Source organism: Saccostrea echinata, unplaced genomic scaffold (assembly GCF_033153115.1).
Source record: "Saccostrea echinata isolate AGI-Se365-2 ecotype Australia unplaced genomic scaffold, CSIRO_AGI_Sech_v1 ptg000056l, whole genome shotgun sequence".
Classification (NCBI taxonomy): domain Eukaryota; kingdom Metazoa; phylum Mollusca; class Bivalvia; order Ostreida; family Ostreidae; genus Saccostrea; species Saccostrea echinata.
The window spans coordinates 6,852,501-6,867,480 of NW_026889805.1; positions in this window are offsets into that span (position 1 = coordinate 6,852,501).

The window sequence follows — 14,980 nt, forward strand, 5'->3', positions numbered from 1 at the left end:
ATCGCAGTAGGTGCTGACACGAAAAAGACCCCTCACTGCTCAATGACCCTAAGTGCCGAGTACAGGTCAAAATTTGCAGCTCTCCACCGACAAGTAGTACTTAGCGTCTTCATGTGAGTGAACAATTCTCGAGAGGGACGTTAAACAACAAACAAACAAACATAGTCTGTAAACATAGCCCCCTTCATTGAAGTTATGTTTTATGAAAATTCACATAAATAGCTATGATAATACGAAAAATCATTTAAATATGTTAACTTTTGAAAAATTGACTTGGAGGTAGTTAGACAGAACATTACTATTCTTTGTCGTTCTTTTCTTGCTATCATATGATTTATTCAAGCATGAGTTTTGAAGATATCATTATAAGATAACAAAATAGGCAATATCATCTGTAAGCAGTTGGCAGTAAGTAGTGATCAGTTGGCAGTAAGCAGTGAGCAGTTGGCAGTAAGCAGTTGGCTGTCGTATCATATATGGAATTCCATACAATTTGGACACGTTCTGATAGTAGAAAAAAAATTATTGCAGCTTTTCTTATAACACTGTTATAATTAAAATATTTATAAAAACTCTCCTGTGCATAGGTTTCAAAGGTTAATAAGAATGAAGACCTCTCTCTCTCTCTCGTGTCCGTGGGAAGCAATTTTAGTTTGAAGTGGGGGGGCATAACCGAAATCCACTGACAAGCAAAAGAAACAACACGAGGTTATCGAAGGTTGTTATTGAAAAACTCGCACTGCAATAATAACAAATGACGTTTTAACATTACTCTTCTCTGGTAAAAAAAAAAATAAATAATAAATTAACCATTTATTATTGTATTACCAGAATTTTTTTTATCAACGAATTAATGATGAAAAATGTTAAAAACGTCAACAACCTAACTTAGGTTCTCTATATTGTAGGCTTATAGTATACATTGGCAAAAATTACCACCTCCCTCCCCCGGGTGGGGGTGGGAGGTTCATATGTAATAAAAATGGTTAAAATAACGAACAGTGATTCATCTAAAAACTCCTGAACCGTCTGTATTTTAATGGAGCAAACGGGGGTAATAACTGGTAATTGTAACTGGTAATTGGTATCTAGAAACAATTGCATAACAATTGGTATGAAACATGTCAGTCAGATTACTATATTATATGATGTTGAAACTTTTATCTTCGATGCACACATTTTAACTGTGGTCATTCAGTTATGAAGTCAAGCGAGACCACTCCGTCATACGTTTATTTTTGCGGTACACCTTTTATGTTCATGTGTCACTTAATAAAGGAATAAATTGCAAATATTGGCATTCATGGAGAAATGATGAGGATACACACGTTTTTGGTTTATTTGAAATTTATTTGCCTCGTTCATCTTCTGCTCAGACAGAGAAAATGCATATGCAATATTCGTCTCTCTCTCGAAAATCAAGTAAATATTTGGGCAATTTTAAAACAATTTAAGGGCTTTTATTTGTGTTTGTACTCGTGGATGATAATATAGAGACTGTCGCTCCCGAAAAGAAGATTTTCATAGTCATCTAATGTTAAGTATGTCATTATATTTCCAAGACTGATTGCACATATACATGCAGCTGGGAATTATTCACACCTTAAGGCTTTGACCAAGATTTAAAAAAAATTAATTGAAATTTTTTCTTACAAGGGTGATTACAATTGCATATATCTTCAAATAAAGTAAATTAAATCTCTTTGTTTTGTAAAATACGTCTGGTTGATGTTAATTTTATACGCACGTCACACTTGACAGAAAGTGACCCGTCTTCACGGTTATAGTTCGGCTTGACAAATCGCTCTGTTTCTCTCTACTGTCTCTTCTCTCCTCAGAAATATGGTCCTACAGTCGTGGAAACATAAAACAGAGGTTTCATAACCCAAGAATCTTCAACATGTAGAGTGATATAGTGTTTGCTGTGTAAATTCATCAAAGGACTTTTCTTAAATTGCTTAACTTTTATGTAGCAGAGTCTTGATGAATTCTGGAAGTTCGACATTTCTTGGTTGAAGATGACGCGCCCGTGCTTTGTAATATGCGTTTTACTTCAAGGATTTTTTGTACTTTTACAAGGTAGGATAAAAGTTGTGTATACAGTAATACTTTTTAATTTATTTTCAAACATTTTAAGGGTGACAGGTTATAGACCCTGTGAAGTTGTCCTTAAAATGTCATTGGTTTCTTTAAAACTTTTATTGTACACCATTTTGGCGATGTCCTCGCTGTTTAATGATGTAAATTGTCTTATACATTTTCAACTAGGATTGTTTGCAGAAATAATTATGTATCGGAAATACGTGTGTAAGTGTAGTTGTAACGTGCCTCCATACATTTTTTAAAATGACTTGGTATAAATTTATGAACTGTTTTCAAAGTATTCGAAAAATAAAGTTTCATATAGGGAACATGATGAACATATTGCATTTCTTGTTTGTTGCATTGAAATTTGTTGCTAAGTGGTGATTTTTCAAGTTTTGGACATATGGGCAATTTGTATGTAAATTCGGTAATGTTGCATGTACTTAGTGCGGAAAACACAGGCAGTTTGACTAGAATCCATGTCCTATAAAATGTGATTTATTTCTAGTCCTACATGCATATATGTTACCAGAATATATATCTAAGAAATAAGGAAATCATATTGGTCTTTCTGACATATTTCATTTTATTAATTGAACTAGGCAATATAAAGTAGTCATGGTTTATAGTTTGTGAATAGAATTGAATTTGTTAATAAATCAAGTCCCAAATGGACTTAACATACACCACACATATAATTACAGACAACAATGTAAAGTCTATAACAGATGGTACACTGGTGATATATTTTATGTGATGAAATAAAAAAAAGTTTAGAATTTAGACAGTATCATAGCTTTCACCATACAATTATATAGTCCAAAATACAGACGCTAATTCAACAATTAAGAAAACCTATATATCAAATCATTATTGAAGTCTAGTTACTGCACAAAACTGTTCAAAACGTACGTAGTACATTCAGAGAATTAATGCAGGTGCCCTTTCACACGCCCGTCAATAGGAGGGAATGAATTATTTGGTACTTACTATTTTATGAATGCTATATATGCAGATGATAAAGATATTTTAATGAAAGAGACAACACGCTTATCAAAAGGTATCGATTTACTGCAATTATACGTATCACACACAAATACATGTACGTCAGTATGTGAAATCCTCTTCTGAGAATACGTTATACAAGGCAATTGTAGAGGAAGATTGATTTCGCTTAATATCAACAAATTAGATATATATACAATATGCTTGCCCTATAACCCCAATTGGAGACGATTTGCATTCATTTCCATATTTACTCATTTCTTTTTTAAGTACAAAATGACATTTGTAATTAATGAATAATAGTTATGGCTATTGTCAACAGACTTGGCATTGGTATGAACACTTTGATTAAGTTCTATAAAATCACGCATTTCCCTTAAAATTCCTATATTCCATTATTCTCTCTCCTTTTTAGCTTACCAGAAAAAAAGGTTTAAGAACATTCGCAACGTAGTTTGAACTTTATTGTCTTTTCCCCTGGAGTTGAGGATTTCCAGTACTTATAGGAACTGTGTGCTACATTTTAATGTCTATATATGGTGCTGTACACTTCTTCTAAAATAAGTTTGGACAAACAAAACATCTAGAATATATGTTTGGTAATTTTTCTATATTTTTCTCTGAATTATACAAGAATTTTCATCAATTGATATCTTTTCAAAACCCCTGGTAATGCATGCTGCTTTTTTGTCAATGAATATCTGATTGCACTATAATCTTTAAATTAAGAATATCTTGGAAAAATTATCAGTAAGTAAGGTACGTTGCGTATGTCCTTAAGTGAGCTTTTCTGATCACATGTCGCCCGCGTCGTCTGTCCGTCTTAAATTTTCAGAAATAACGAAACTTATGTGAAAGCTTCCTTAGATAGTTTAGATACAATTTTTTTTTTTTCAAATCATGGCCCCCGGAGCTAGTCTTGGGTTATAATGGAAGATCAAAGTTTTACATGTGAATATAAGAAAAACTCTTTAAAAATCGTCTTCTCAAGAAAGCAAGGCTGTAATTATTCATATTAATGTGGAAGTATCCTCAGGTTGTGTAGATTCATGTTTTTCAAATTTTGATGCCCAGGGAGGGGTGGGGTGCGAATAGGCGATCAAAGTTTTACATAAGAATATATATATAAAAAAAAATTAAAAATCTTTTTAAGAACAACAAATCCAAGATTTGTCCTGCTTATATATGGAGGCATCTTCCATTAGTGTAGATTCAATTTTGCGTAAAGCATAGACCCTGGGGCCACAATAGGCGATCAAAATTTTAAAAAGGAATAGATAGGGAAAAGAACAACGAATGTGACTCAGGCGAGTGTTGTGGGCCAGCCTCGTTTTTTTTTTTTTTTTTAACATTTGGCATTTCCAGGAAATTACTGAATTTTACCAGATACTACAAATAAATCCGCGTTCGCTGGAATAAAAGATAAGACAGAATGACAGTTTTGTAAAACTATTCAGCATTGTGTGTAATTTATGACATTTTCTATTTCAATCCCCCCTTTTTTTTCTTTATGTGTATCAAACGTAGTCCAAAATGAGGGCCAAGCCATCTGTATATGATGGACTTGATTTGTAATGCAACAAAAAAAACCTGTCGGCTTTATTGGTCAAACAGTACAATTATCCCGACGGAATGGCATTTATAGAGTCATAAAAAATGACAGGAGGGACACAGCCCAAAGTGGTCGGCTAATTGGGAGGCATTTGATCAGCTACGAAGTGCATCAGTAGCTGGCCTGAGTGATCTTGTTTATATCAGTTCAAGGACCAAGATGTCAAGACAACCGCACGTGGCCATACAAGTTTGTATGGTCTTCGAACGACATTTTCGTCAGGGAAGTTATAGTTAGCATCTATCTGCAAATTAATTGTTTAAAAAAAAATTACTGAACCATTGAGTAGAAGAATTTAAAATTCCCATTCTTAAAAGAGGTTTTATGTACATTTTTGCTAGAACTAATTTAAGTAAAACTAACAAATTAAAATTTGTAATTATTCAACAAACAAGTTCTAAATTGTATCTAAATATGATAAGTAGTTAACGTCGTTGGAAATTTGTTCTGTGACTTATATATGATAATTTGTAAGACACAAAACCCTTCATTTAGGGAATTTTCAAGCTCCAAAAACCAGTTGTCATTGGGATGAGATATAGATAATTAAGAAAACCACAGAGTATTTAGCAAACGGTGTAATGAAATGCTAACCAATTCCGAAAATCGCAGTTTGGTTAGAGAATTTGCAATAGCTAGAAGATAAACTGTTTCAAATCTGACATTCATGGGGCACTATTATTTAAGGAAGTGCACATTCATAAAGTAGTACTTGTTTTCAATATTGTACAATATAAGGGCAAATTATTGGGTGGCATGTCCCCTACCCGCGCCCCCGGTTCCTACGGGCTTGCTCTCGCGAAATATCTGTGAAGTTTTCAACTGAAGGTATGTGAGGTTACGACCAGACTTGTTTGTAAAGCCTGTACACAGGTAGCCTTGATTAAATGCAGCATTTGACAATGAAAAATGAGAATAAAGAACTTTGACATGCCTTTTATTTTCTTCTTCGTCATAAAAAGAGACATTTTTTCAAAGGAGAATCAAAAGCCAGGCCACAGCACTTGGTCATTTTTCGCAGAAACCGGAATATTTTCTTTTGACCGACTAAAGTTTGTTGTATAGTTTTCAATATGGCGGGAAATCTGGATTACGAACTGCTGATGCTGATAGGAAGGAGACTAGTTTAATTATGAAAGTAGTGAATTGGTATAAATCTTTTCTTCTTTTTGAAAAAATGTGATGCATTGAAATAGTGACATATACATAACAGACCATACCAAGCCCTAATCTCGACGGTTTAAAACGCCATCGATCGATATCATATCAATATGAAAAGCCTATTCTCTATTGAGAAGTTGATGGCTCGTTTTAATACTCCCCCTCAAGGGGGAGTATTAAAACGAGCCATCAACTTCTCAATAGAGAATATGAAAAGCCAAACAAAACAAATTTTTAGCATAGAGATAAATAGCGTTGAATTTTTTGCTATTTAATCTGAAATTAATTATAACATAAGTAGAATTAGCATTTGATTGGCTCAATGCCATTCTTCAACAATGGTAGCACATTGCACTGACTTGCTGCTCCCAAAACTGAATAGGCCTATTTGTCATTGTCGCAGGCAGGCCGAATGGTTGCCTCATAAAAGGAATACAAGGACTGTTCTTTGACTATATTACATTTATTGGCTTTGTACAAAATTTAAAATTTCAAGATTTGGGCTGAATGGCTTCCTGGACCATATGGGATCTACAAAATTATTGTAAATTACATACATTATAACATTTGTATCTAAAATATACTAACTGAATTCGTGCTTGTGCATATCATAACATTTACTGTATACTTTACATTTTACTGCATACTGCATTTTACTGCATATACTGTAGCATTTTACTGCATACTGCATTTTACTGCAAATACTCTAGCATTTTACTGCATACTTCACACAACATACGAAATATTTGCGTACTATACACACATACTTTACACCATACATTGTAGCTACTACATACTTTAATATACTTGTATACTATTAGAATAATACTTGAAATGATAGCAATGCACACATAACTCAATCAAATAATTTACATCAAAATTAAGAACTAAGGTCCTTGGCCATTTCAGGAAACTGTATAAGATAAAACCTTTAAATTAATAAAACAAACTTACCTCAGAAGAGATGTGAAATCTGGTCAAAACTTTATGAAGAATACTATTGTCAATACTCGAGCAAGTCAAGTGCGTCTGCTCTACTCAATTGCTACACCCAAACTGACTACAAAATCGCACGGGATTTAAACCCTCCAAGTAAATTCTACTGAACAAATAAAATGTTATGGAACACAGTTATGACATTTAAATTAGTTATTTACATAGCGAAAAATTGTATGGTAAAATATATGGAACCATGTTTGGACGTTTATTGTGACAGTCATTTTGTATTCAAAAGTAGGCATAGGGAAGCAGTTGGTGAATATGACCTATATTTGGATAACTTCTTTATAGTAAGATAACAAATAAATAAATAAAGTAAATTTTGATTGCATGTGGGTGATGCGATTGCAAGTCTACCATAGTACATTTTGTTTACAAAGATGAATCTATTCCTGCGAGATCGAAGGACATATAAACAAAATAACAAAACCTCAAAATTTGGACCCTGTTGAATTTAGGACCTTCGTCCATATTTGATGAGCTTATGCCTGCACAGGTGTTTGTTTCATACAAGTATGCTAGTTTACTATTCAGAAGTAGTAAATAGTCAATAGTAGTAGCTAGTGTAATCTGTAGGAAGCAAGCTTCTGTGACTGAAAGGAGGCAAAAGTATATATATTAAACATTAAAAGTGTAAGAGGGATGGGAAATGTTGGCAAGGTAGTGCATAGCTCGGTAGAGCACCTGCACGTGAAGCGGAAGGTCCCGGGTTTGATTCCTAGTCTAGCCAGGGTTGTCCCTAAGACCCGGGGGCCAGGGAATTTCCCTGCCTATTATGACATAATCCCCCGGTTATTCTGGTATTCCCCCCCCCCCCCCTCCCCAACTTCTCTTAGAAAAGGAACCCAGACCCCCTTCTACTTTTTTGACATCCCCAGCTATTTGAAATCTTAGGGACAACCTTGCTAGCTGACATTTTTCCCTGCCAGTTATATTTGGCGCCCAACAACAAAACCCACAGGTGGTTAAGTAGAGTCTATGTGAGGGTTTCAGGATGGAAAACTTCCAAGAAAAAGGTGGGAAGAGTGTAAATGGGATTGGATATATCAGCCCGGTACCTAAGATGTAAAACACCTACACAGTTAACAGGAGATCCCGGGTATGTCAGCCCGGTACCTCAGATGTAAAACACCCACACAGCAGGAGATCCCGGGTATGTCAGCCCGGTACCTCAGATGTAAAACACCCACACAGCAGGAGATCCCGGGTATGTCAGCCCGGTACCTCAGATGTAAAACACCCACACAGCAGGAGATCCCGGGTATGTCAGCCCAGTACCTCAGATGTAAAACACCCACACAGCAGGAGATCCCGGGTATGTCAGCCCGGTACCTCAGATGTAAAACACCCACACAGCAGGAGATCCCGGGTATGTCAGCCCAGTACCTCAGATGTAAAACACCCACACAGCAGGAGATCCCGGGTATGTCAGCCCGGTACCTCAGATGTAAAACACCCACACAGTTAACAGGAGGTCCCAGGTTTGAGTCCCAGTCTGGACTACATTTTACCCCAGTTGTCCCCAACGGATACCTTAATGCAAATATTATGGAAAATTATCATTAATACAACTGTTCACCAATGAATCTTGGTTCTTACTTCACTTAGTACCAATTGAATGACCATATCTGAGATATACTTTTAGTAAAGATCATTAAAAAAGAACAACAGTCAAAAATGACTTATAAATAATATATTCTGTAGATATGAAAACTGTGAGATGGATTTAATCTATTATTGTTTAACAATAAGAGGAAAAATATGAATATCACCCATGTTTAATAGTTTTTTTTTTTTCTATTTAATAGGTTGTGAACTGCCTTGCAATAATTTCCAATTCCAGTGTAAAAATTGTCGATGTATCATGGAATCAGATAAATGTAATCATGTCAATGACTGTGGGGACAACTCTGATGAAATGGACAAATGCAGTAAGTTCATTGAAATTTATTTCAAAGTTTAGAACATTTTTTTTTTAAAAAAAAAACTTGATGCATAAAAGAATTTTGCAAATGTTGCACATGTTCATTACAAAGTCTGATGTAAATTTAGTTTTTAGCATTACTTAGCATTAACAATTTTTTTTTTAATTTTGATGAACAGTGTTACCATTTTTACTACAAATGAAAATGTCTGAAATTCTTTTAAAGTACTAGTTGTCATATAGGGAAACTTGGCACACAAAAAGACTGCACTATGGTATACAGTTCTATTCCTCCGATTTTGATTTCAATGAACAAAATTTTGCTGTTGTTGATATAAAAAGAGTAATGAGTGGAATTCTTTCAAAACTCTAATCTCCAATTTCGGTCTGATAACAAAATTGTTACACAAGTGTGCCATCCTAAGCTTCTTATTCTATATGTATTTAAAGGTTTTTGGATTTGATGAATTGTATTGTATTGCCACGGCATGGTACTAAAAAATTTAGATTCTTTCAAAATGCTATACTTGATATAAGTTTAAAAAAAAAAATGTCAAAATACACAATTTTTTGAAAACTGTCTCAAATCCGTTTCACCTTTCTCTTCAAGTATTAAAATTATAAACTCAGTTGACATGGTTGAGCATCAATCTAGTCTTATCATAGACTTCTTGTTTTCTTTCTAGTATAATATTAGAATGTGATGTTCTTTTCGATCTTTACAGCATATAAGCCCTGTTTAGGGGACCAGATGACCTGTGATAATTATAAATGTGTGAACCAGTCTCGGGTCTGTGATGGCAAAGATGATTGTGGTGATTTTTCAGATGAGAAAGGCTGTGGTGAGTTAGCACAAAAAAATTCAAGTGTACTTGCAGTGTATTGAAAGGATTCTGTGTATGAATTTCAACAACATCCCCCCCCCCCCCCCATGAAATAAATAAAAAAAATGGATTAATAAAAAAGATGCAAAAAGAACAAAAGGAATGATAAAATAGTAAAAAAGAAAAAGAGGCAGTTTTACTGAAATTTATGTCATAGTTTGAGTTTCATATGTGTATAGGATATGCATAAGGCTTAGTCATGTTTCTGTTGTGAGTGTAGATGGTCTAATTGATTGTATAATTGAATAGGAAACAGTGTATCTGCCAGTCAGACCGACAGTCTGGGCTGTTACAGGTCACTAGTGGCCTGGTCACATGTCCAGCAGGTGTGATGATTGACATAAAACTGACCTCTCTCTAGCAGCCCATTCAGTCAGGAATTCTGGCCGTTAGACAGCAAACCATCCTCCGTCTTCCACACAGATTACAGATATAATATTTATTGCCCCTTTTTGTATCAATTAAGTACCAGGATGTGCTTATATGAAATGATTCATACACAAAGATCATACTCTTCCAAGGAAATACAGTCAAAACTCTTCCATATAATGCTGGCTGATTCAGTACACAACTGGAACTTCATATCATCTTGTTTTAGAGCTTGCATGTCAAAATACAAGACTTATATCCAGTCCTTTGTTAGTATTGACTTGGAAACGAAAAGTTTCACACATAATTTTGATATTGGAGAATCTTAATTGGCTTTCAGGTTCTTATAAAGCAGATCATGTCCCATGTATAAATATAGGATCTCCCATGATTTGTAGTTGGATATGATTTTTATCCAACGAGTTGTGTGTTTTTTATCCCCAAGCCTTGGCGAGGGGATAAAAACACACAACGAGTTGGATAAAAGTCATATCCAACTACAAATCATGGGAGATTCTTTTTATCCCATGTTTAATACTTCACAATCAATGTTTTACACTGTTTTATATAGGACTCCACTTTATTTTACTTCATCACGCTAACACAAAAACCATTGTGATGTCACAACTGCACTTAACTGTTGGATATGAAAAAAATATCCAATGAGTCATATCCAAGGGATAAAGGGTAAACATGGGATAAAAGTGTAATATTGAGTTCCTATTTGTAATTTTCAACATAGGGTACATGAAATTTACCCCCAGGAAAAATTTTCAAAGATGATGGGGTATTCATGAACAAAATCACTGTTGTTAATATAAATGGGGAAAATACATGCAAATAAAGTGTTTAATGAATTTATCTTAGCCTATAATTTCATAAATATGCCAAACAATCGGATATTTTTAATGTGCAGTGTAAAGAAAGTTCTTAAATCGCAATAAATGTACAAGTGACCACTTTAGTTTTTAAAATATATTTTACATATATGATTGTCTCAAGAAAACTTCACTTTTATGATTTTTAAACAGGAAATGTGTCTGAATTTTACATCTTGTTTAATTAGCAATTAAATATATCTGATTAGTGATTCAGTAAGTTAGATGGTTTTGTTGTTAGATGTAAAGTATATATGTCATGAGTTAAACTTTACATTCACTAGGGTAAAAAAAATACATAAGTGTCTTGTAATACTTTAAGAAAGAATATAAAATTGTTCATGTATTTTATATCATCACAGGTATAAATTAATGTTTAAGTTAAAAACAAAAAATTACACTGTACATACATGTATACTGATTTCAGATAGGGAAGAGTGCGGTCCCCAGGAATGGCAGTGCACCGAGTCTAAGCAGTGTATACCCATCACCAAACTGTGTACAGAAGCCTTTGACTGTCAGAAAGGAGAGGATGAGGGACCCACCTGTAGTGAGTGTCTTCCTATGTACAAAACATATGTAATTGTTTTGTCAAATGTAATACAATTTTTTCTAGAATTTTTTGTGAGAAAGGGGTGCCTAGTATATATACATATACTACTGCAAGTTTTTACCTCTTTTTTTCTGTCTGTGAAGCTCAAGAATAAGAAGACCAAACTTAATTCATAAGATCTATTGACATGGCATTTATACACTTTATCTCCTCGTTTGTTATGCTCTGAAGTGTATTTAATTGATCTTGAGAAAATCATTGTAGGAATGTGAAATTTTAAATGTGATTCTTATACTGTGGTAATCTGTTAATCACTAAATGATTGAATTATTCATTTGAACTTTATATTTATCATCTCCTTTTACGTCACTAATAAAGCAATTTGATGTTTACACAATCCTTATTATCATATATAAATCCATGGTATGCAGTTTTTCAGACCAGGAAACTTGGATTCCGTGTAGAAACCCTTATTAGAGTTGAACTTTGAGGTGCCCTTTAGTGATCAGTCTTACTGTCCATTATGATATCACTTGATCACTTGTCTAATATATATATAAACACCAACCATAGTGTGCATGTTGGTAATGGATGTGCAGTGACCTTAAAAACAATTTTCTACATCAAAGGTCAAGGTCAAAAAGTCTTTGTGTAAAATCCTTGTTGTGAGCATGTTTTCTCTCCCCTTGGCCCCATCATACTTCACCTGAAGAGTGCATGTTAGTAAAGATGTGGGTCAAAGCAGACCTCTGTGTAAAATCCTTTTGAGTATTTCTCTTCCCTTTGTATGGATCATACTTCAACCAAAGAGTGCCTGTGAGTACAATGTGCACAGTGACCATGAACCAAGTTTCTAATTCAAAGGTTAAGGTCAAAGCAGACCTCTTTGTAAAAAGGTCAGAATTCAAAATTAAAGTAGACCTTTGTGTAAAATCCTAGTCTGGAGTTTATTTTTTTCTACCCTGGGACCAGCGTTGCTCATACTTCACTCAAAGAGTGCCCTTGGATGCATTTTTGCAAAAACATTGATTTTACTTTATTGCCTCATTTAAAAATCTTCTTAACATTTCTTTTCTAGAGGATTTTTAAAATTGATTTTAATTTTTATTCAGTTACATGTATTTTATATTATCACAGGTATAAATTAATGTTCAAGTTAAGAACAAACAAAAATCAGTGTCATATTTCTGGTGGTCATTATATCAGTAAAATTTTGTATTTAATCAGTATTTAAAAAAGGTTCTTTTTTTCACTGCTCCTTATTTACTAGAAAAAAAGGTAAAACTCAATTTTTTGTTTATGCTTAGGACAGAGACAAACACTTTCACAAGTCCTTTACATCCCTTTACTGCAAGCAGGGTCTTTTAAGATGGTCATCATCTCAATGATACCGTGTCTACCAGTAGCTACTGCTTAAGGTGGCTCGACTATCTCATGAATTTCAGCCTCAGATGACTGATTACATTAGTTATGCTCCATTTGACATGACATCTGTGACTTTGATATCCAATCCTTCAGTCATATTATTCAGTACTATACTATACTTATTTTACTATAATCGTATTGTTAAGCACCTTAGAGTAATTTTTATTAAATAGGGCGCTATACAAATGTTTTATTCATTATTTATTTATTATTATTATTACGTGATTTGTCACCTTAATTATGCAACATTTATAAACATTGAATTTATTAGACTGATAGTTATTTGACTAAAAACTGGGTTGTGGATCAGGTCAATAAGTTTAACTTATCAGTGTGGTAATCAGGGCCCCGTTTTACAAAAGAATTTACGACTTAAAACCAAAATATGTTTTTGCGAATTTTTCTCTACTTTACATTGATTTGAAATCCTTTATATTTTAACTTTTTAAGATCTTGGAAAAAAGCTTCAGAGATAAATTCTTATCTAAAATATTGGTTAGGTAAGATGTTAGAACAACTAAAATTATTGGTCTTTGTCGTAAGTTCTTTTGTAAAACGGACTCCAGTACGTGATATATTTTGAAGGAATCAAGATTAATATAAATATGCTTGAAAATGTTGAAAGAGGAATTTTTTTTAAAAAAGGGAGGTTAATTATAAATCTGGGGTAAATGTTTGTTTTTTCATTGATAATTTTTTTTATTGCACTACCAACCTAAATTTTGGGGAAAAAGTCTTGAAAAATAACTTATTATGCCCTTCTTTGAAGAAGGGAGGGCATATTGCTTTCCTGCTGTCGGTCGGTCGGTTTGTTGATCGGTCCATCAACAGTTTCCATTCATTTTCTTCGCAGAGGTTGCACATACTGAAATGACATTTGGTATACAGATTTATCATGAGAATATTTAGGTCAAGTTCTGTTTTGGGAACGATCGAGCAATTTTTGATGGAGTCATGCCGCTTGGACTTGGGAAAATTCCAATTATATGCAGTGTCCATTCATTTTCTTCGCAGAGGTTGCACATTCTAAAATGAAATTTGGTATACAGATTTATCATAAGAATATCTAGGTCAATATCTGTTTTGGGTACGATCGAGCAATTTTTGACAAGAGTTATGCCCTTTGGACTTACAAAAATTCAAATTATTTGGGGGGGGGGGGGGGCATAAGTGTTTCACCAACATCTCTTGTTTAATATTTAAACAGGGCCTAAAGGGGATGGGGATGGGGGGTTTGAAGACAACATTCAATGTATGGCATACAAATTCTTGTGCTTGAAAATTCACATAATTTTCACAATATTATTCAATAAGCATTTACCATAATGTATAGTCAAATTTTTTGCTGTATGCACAGGAATTATGTTTTCCCCAATTTTCAGATATGAAAGGATGCACATGTTATAACCAACTGCATATCATATTCAACAAAAATGGTAATATTGTGTGTCCTTAGTTGAATCATTGATCAGAGAAATGTGGAAACAGCTGGCATATGTAGGATGTATTTAAACTATTCATCTCAGTGTTCATCTTTACCTCTCTCATGTTTCGTGTTGATAAAAGTTGATTTTCATGATTAAAAAATCCATTAAAGATTAGGGTGCAGAAGTGTCTTTTATGTCAAACTTTTATTTGTGATTGGAGAATGATTGCCTTTGTTACAAACTGTCAGGGTAGGACACTACTAGGACTCAAAAAGTTTTCCATTTTTAATATAGGTAGTAGTCTTCACATGAATAACATGCTATGGTGCAATGAATTTTTACACATTCTTAGCCTAACGAGGCATTCCTTAATTTGACATCAAATCTTAATGTAACATCAGTTAAAATTGTGCAAGAAAACGAGAACCCAGATAATATAGAATTATTTTTTGGAATTCATTCTCAGTAAGAGCAAGGTAACTCTGGTGATATTTCTGTTTCGCAGACCTTGGTTCATTTTGTTATGGTCTTGCAAGTGAGGTCCTTTAAGCCAATGATCATATTGTGGGTTTGCCAAATCATTTCCTGAAATTTTGAAGGTTCAAATTAATTTTGTTTAGTTTAAATGTGGTTACTCTTATTTTCCTGTAATATAGCG